Here is a 6,772-nt window from a genome sequence, read left to right as displayed (position 1 = left end):
ATCTGATTTCCTCATGTGAAGACAAGGGTGGCAATCTGGGGGAGGTAGCTTCAAAATTTATGGATTGAATGACCTTATCTAACCTTTGTTCTGATCCTATATGATCAGCTGCAATGCAGGTTTCAAGGAGTGTCCTAGTGTGACATTTTGTTTTATAAAATATTGTATTTATTATTTAAACATTATTTTACTAAAATTACTTTTTTTGTCAGTGTTATTGTTCTTAATATTCTTATGATGATGGTGATGAAAATTATTATTTGCAGTATCCATTGTAGTAGGCAAATTCCAGGTTAAAAATCAGAGATACTGGTTGGTTAAAAGTAGAACCAAACGGGGGGATGATAAATTCACAGACAGGGGATCGGGAAAGAAGTTAAAACAGCACCTTAACTTGGATGGCTGGTGCCTCTATAAATAAATTATTGATCATCAGGTGGTCGTCCCAAGCCTGTGTAAACGCAGAGGGCAACTTTTATTTAGCATGTAAATTGTAGTAGTCTTTAATAGACGATTAGAAAGGAACATCGTGGTAGACGACCAAATGGGCTGATACAAACAAATTCTCCTCAATGCTCCATGTATAAAACAGTTAAGCACATCATGCTCCATGTATAAAACAGTTAAGCACATCATGCTCCTTGTATAAAACAGTTAAGCACATCATCATGCAAAAATAAGGACAAACTATAACCACTAAAATATTTTTTATGCGGCCAACGACAGTCCCAAGCCTGTGTAAACGCAGAGGGGGAAAAATTAGTATGTGGATTATTGTAGTAGACAAGTTAAAAAATATACACACAGTGGTATAGATATCTAAAGACCACCAAATGGACTTGCTCTAGAAAAATATTTTTCTTCTTGTATGATGTAAAAGATCAGCTGACCGCATCGTTTCGGTCATATTTTAAAAAAAAGTAATACATTAGCAATTGACTCATCATGCATAATAGCAGGCTTTATTGTTACAATAAAATCAGGATCTGGGTTCGATGCACCCACTTCCGTCCTGATATCAAAATAATAACTGCATAAACTAAATTTAAATTATGTTTTCCATCAATTCACAGACAGTTCTTTATTTTGTGTTCACTAGAAAAAATAAATGCGACGGTTTGCGAACTAAGAATGAAAAATTATACAACATTCGGGGACTGCAGTACGGTAACTGTACTGCTTTTAAAAAATATAAACATGACAAAATTGTTAATGAATGACTGTCTAAAGTTGAAGTTCTATCATCATGCTTTCCAGTGACGCCAATAGTTTGTTCTATGTTGATTAGAACTAGAGATATATGACGTTCATTTTACAGATCAAGGATCTTATTATCGTATATCAGTGATATATGCCCTTTTTCAGTTAATTTGCATATATTAAGAAGTTAACATAAATATTTAATGATCGCCAGCTCGTACACTTTATAAAGTTTCATCTCATCATTTCGGTCATTTTGATGTTGGGGTTAAGAGGTTTACAGTAAATAATTTAATGAAGACCAAAGATACAAATTTTTGTTATTTAAAGATCAATTTAAACCACATTTAATTTGCATTCATGAACATATCACTTATTCACATTCATTACTTTGTACGCCTCCCAAAGTTTTATTACAACAATCTGTTATTCTGATATTCTATATCTCATCATTGGGTTTTTATTCAAATTGTAAGCTTAAATACATGTACTGCAAATTGTCCTTATTTCTCTTGACGAATACAGTTAATTTGCATAAATCAACATAATAGTTAAACGAATGCTTGCTCTTTATACTTAAAAAGGTTTCGTCTCAACATTTCAGTCGTTTTGATGTATGGATTTAGGGGTATAGTACCAAAAAATCATAAAAATGAAAGTGATTTGCCCTTTTAGGTTAATTTGCATAAATTAACATAAATCATAAACGATCGTAATAATATAGCACTTACACTTTATCAAAGTTTTATCTCAACATTGGGGTAATTTTGATATGGAGGTTAAGAGGTTTATTACTGTTAACTTAATAAGAATCAGAGGTACAACTTTTCTGTATACAGATCAATTTAAATCATCTAATTTGCATAAATTAATATACTTGCACTCATTCATTACCTTGCACGGCTCCTCAAGTCTTATTTCTACAATCCATTATTTAATGTCTGGGTCATTGTTCTTTTTAAAAATTATTTTAGGAAAAAAAAACGGCAAATATGTCCTATTTTCTCTCTATGAATCTGATTAATTTGCATAAATTAACAAAATATTTGAACGAATGCTTGCTCTTATACTTAAACAGGCTTCGTCTCAACATTTCGGTCGTTTTGATGTATGGGTTCAGGGGTATAGTACCATAAACAACAGCGGTATGCCCTTTTTCAACTTTATCAATTTTTCGGTCACAATTTTGACGTCATTTTTTCTATATGTTTAAACAATCATTTTTACGTTACAAAAGAAGCCATAACTTTAGTTCTAATTATCGTAGAATGCTAAATTTGGTACCACTGGAAAGCATTTTTCAAGCTGCATCCACCTATTGTAAAATTTTTAATCTGTGAGAAATTTGAAATTTTCATGAGACATAACTACTTATTCCCAGACCAGGTCAGGCTTGTTCAAGTCGTTGTTGAGTCTGAGTAGGCCTAGGACTGGTTGCTCAGCTGCAAGTAGTCTGTGTTTATATACAGTTTACACTGGGACTGAAAACGCTAAAGTTCTAACTGAAAGCAAACCCGTCTACTCAGCCTTTTTTGTAGAAGATGCGGATCAACCGATTTTGTAAATCAGCTGTTCATAGCGACATGTAACCTACTCCTACTCAGCTGTTGGCTGAACCCGAGATAATCTAGAATCTAGAAATCTAGTCAATTATTAATTAGATATTCTAGATCTACCGCAACGAGCACCATTTAACACTCTTATATTTCATCCCTCTTGCAAGATACTTACAACAATCTTTACTTTTACTGTTCACTATCTATTCTTACTCCTCTATCTGTTTTACTATCGCTAGAGACTCTTATCATCTATGCAAAGTAAAGCTCAAACGGATAGCTCTAGAGAACGACAACTAAACACCATTGGCTGATATTTATAGTAACTGTCAACTCTTTTTGGCGTCATTGAGGGATTCCCACTTTGTCAGTCATGGTGGCAACACGAATGCACGACGGCAGCCTGCCGACTCAGATTATTTTCTTTTAACTTGTAGGCTGTAGGCTGTTCGGTTCGGTTCTGTGATTGTGCAGCTCCCTTCTTCCGCCCAGATTGATTCTGATGCTGTACACTCCGTAAAATGAGAAGAAAAAAAAGTCTAAGAAGAGTAGGCCTACGTACGAAAGCAAGTTCAAACAAATTTCAACGACGCAGTGCAAATGATCGACCGTTTTGATCCAGATCGTTTCTTTTAAATTTTGTAAGCACAAGAAATTTTTAAGCACTTAAATTTTAAAGAGATTGGACTCAATAGGACACTGAGCTGCAAATGTATCTAATTCGAGACTGCAAGGTTTGCAAATGGATACTGTGGTGAGGTGCAAAAGCAGTATACTGGGTATGCAGTATACAGATTCTAGGACTAGGGGGAATCCCTAGGAAAGGCTCAAGAGTGAAGCTTGGAAACTGCCAGTGCAAACCACGCGCTTCGCAAAATCATCATTTGGCCTAGAATCACAATCAAATGACGCGGCGGGCATTCCCCCTTACGAGATCAAACAAGATGGCTGTTACTAACTATAAATATATATATATATATCGGCCAATGGCGTTTAGTTGTCGGTCTCTAGCTATCCCCTGAGTAGCTGCTCTAGCTGTTCTGTAGTAGTGTAACCCCTGGCCCTGTGTCTACTACTCATTGTCTTGCCTTTTGTAGTAAGTGTGTAGGAAACCTTTGAGCTTTTTCACATTTCAAGGTGTAAAAATGATTTAAAAGACAGATTTCCCTGCAAACCCATCCCGCACAAAAGTGGACTTCTCTTGCTGCTACTGCTATGTTTCTCAACCGAAAGTCTTATTAAAACTCCCAACTTATAGACTTATTATTAAATCCGGCATTTAGATATCTAGATCTTGAAATTGCTATAGGATGCCCTTGTGGACAAAAGTCATTGGCACTACAATTTGGATCATTTTGGAGAGGGGCCTCTTTGGCCTTACTTGTCAGGATCACCTGGACTGAGAGGGATACAACATCCCAGCAGAAAGATGGAGAGATATGAGTTGATTTCTCCCTCTCCCCACATGTTTTGTGCTTGTGACTAGAAGGGGGTTACCGTTACACCACAAACACCAGAATTTTTGTTATTGGCAGGAATTCCGTACTAGGCAACCACTCATGAAATGGAGACAGTATAGAGGGTTAGAGCTTTATAAATATATATATTATGGTTGTATGGTTTAGGCAGGTGTTAGGGGTAAGGTCTACGGTTAGTGACGGGGTTAGGTCTCTTCTTTATTGTGTGTTTGTTGGGTTGGTTGCTCATGACAGAAGTCCTTCTTTTTTTTATATATATCTCTGAGGTACATCTTTCATGATTTAACATGAGATTAACAAGATGATGTCTTTGACAGCTTGTTGGTGATATTTCATCTTTGCCATTGTTTAATAGTAGAATGCTTTTGTACACCTTGTTACTTACTGTACTGTTATGACTATACTATGATGAACTATAAATAAATGAACAGCAATCCAAAGATTGATCCTGATCACTGATATTTATATGATAAAGTTTGTTACTATTACAAAGTATTTGGCTTTAACGAAGAAAAAAATGTTTTTGTAAATATAGTATAGTTGTGGTCGAGGCTAAACACACACAATGTCAGATTCAGGGGAGTGGGGATGATGCGTGTGTGTGAAGTAAACAGAAACAAATTACAGACCTAGTATTTTTTGCTTTGGTTTTACTGAAAACCTCATATTGACCTCGTTTGCATTGGCCATAATAGAGAAATAAATCAAACGCTATGTTAGTTAACATGAATGATGATATTGGACACAGATTGGCATACTGAAGTGACTGTGCACAGCTTGTCTCTGGCCCTTAGTTGAGCTATTGGTCACTTGCTCGAAAGGATAAGAAGAGGGATTCTGAAGAGCTCAATGTTTTCTTTTAATTTACAGATCAATATAAATCAAATATAAATATTAAAACTCAGTGCGCAGGTGGCAAAAATGGTTTTGGGTATAATTCATGACATCCTGTGTTGTCATGGTGACGGTGGCCTGCTGAAAACAAGACACTTACTACTTGAATTTCTAAAGTCATAAATACAGATTTCACTTTCTAGGATAGGAATACACTAGAGTCACTATTATTTTGATTTAGGCGTTTTCCTGTATGTAGCATGAGTTTGAATTCCATCATGATGTTTAAAAAGTGTTGAAAATAACCTTCCAACCTAACATAAATTTACTTATAATTCACCCTGTCATGTATACGAAAAAAGACAAAAAGGACTAGTCTATGAACGGTAAAATATGGATATATAAGCTTTCACTGTGCAAAATATTTAGTCTCCAGGGCTATACAAGTGTTTGAGAATTTAGTTTTTTTCTGTCGTGCTGTCAATGAAAAACACAATTTAGAGAAACTAGCCGTCAAAGTTGAAAATGATAATATATTCTGTGATCATCGCATGCTGTCCATGAAAAACACAGTGTTATGTTTATTATAGAAAATTATTAATTTCAGTAAAATATGTTTACAGGATTCGATATAAAGATAATTCAAATATTCAATAAAGCTAAAACCACAGAAATAATATTTTGAGACTCCCTAAAGAAAGAGCATAAAATGTTAAATTAAATAAACAAACAACAAAAATAAAAGAAGACCAGAGAAAGCATCCAAAATCTAAAGTCTTTTCGTTCTCTCTTTCTGCCTCATCCAAACATCCTGCAGATCAAATATGTGATCGTGCTGGTTACCCCTGCTATCTTTTTATCTCTTTGCTCTCAAATTATGCCTCCTCCTCATTAATATTCAACAATAAGCCGCTCATTTCTGTCTGGTTCCATTTTATCTCCTCTCATCTTTTCACTGACAACTAACCAAACGAATAAAATGTTTTAGAAGTTAAGACCAGAGAACATACAAGGTGTTTCAGAAGTCTTCTCTTTTTGTTTCTTATTTCATTTCATCTGGATAGTTAGTGTAACCTGAGTGCAATGTAATATGTAATTGCTTGACAGAAACGGGCTTCTTGTGTTACTGTTGATAACCCCGCAGCCTATGGGCTTGTATTTCTGTGCTGTGCTGTGTTGTAGAAGGCGGGCCGAGGTTTTTATGTTTTGTTTTCATTTTGCTGCAGTGTAAAGTGTGCAGCTGTGCAAGCGGGGTACCCATGTGAATTATTATACATCTCGATACTTCTGTTAGTGCAAGGTGTTTGCTTTTGTAGAAGTTCTCATTTCTTTCTTTGCAGGTGGTTAGAGGGCGCCTCTGGTAGGTCAGGTCTATTTTTGGGGGGAGGGAGGGGGGTTTGTATCTCTATTTATTCTGTCTGTCGGTTTTACTGTTTTCCTAGCACTAAATGACCATTGTTATGATGTCTATGTGCTTGTCTCTACTCCTACAGATAACATTGATATGGGCGAAAAATATCGGAGGTCCCCCATGTGCAAGTTGCGCTAGTTTAAGATCCATTGATGGTCTAAAATCGATAAAAGTAGGCTTCGGCCGCCACCCGGGCAAAATTCAAAATTTCCAACCAACTGAAATGGTTAATGTGTCCCGCGCGCTCATATGACCGTATATGCTGTTGCGAGCACTGTAAAACACTTACCACC

This window comes from Aplysia californica, unplaced genomic scaffold, assembly GCF_000002075.1.
Source record: "Aplysia californica isolate F4 #8 unplaced genomic scaffold, AplCal3.0 scaffold00134, whole genome shotgun sequence".
Classification (NCBI taxonomy): Eukaryota; Metazoa; Mollusca; class Gastropoda; order Aplysiida; family Aplysiidae; genus Aplysia; species Aplysia californica.
This window is presented reverse-complemented; position numbering follows the sequence as displayed.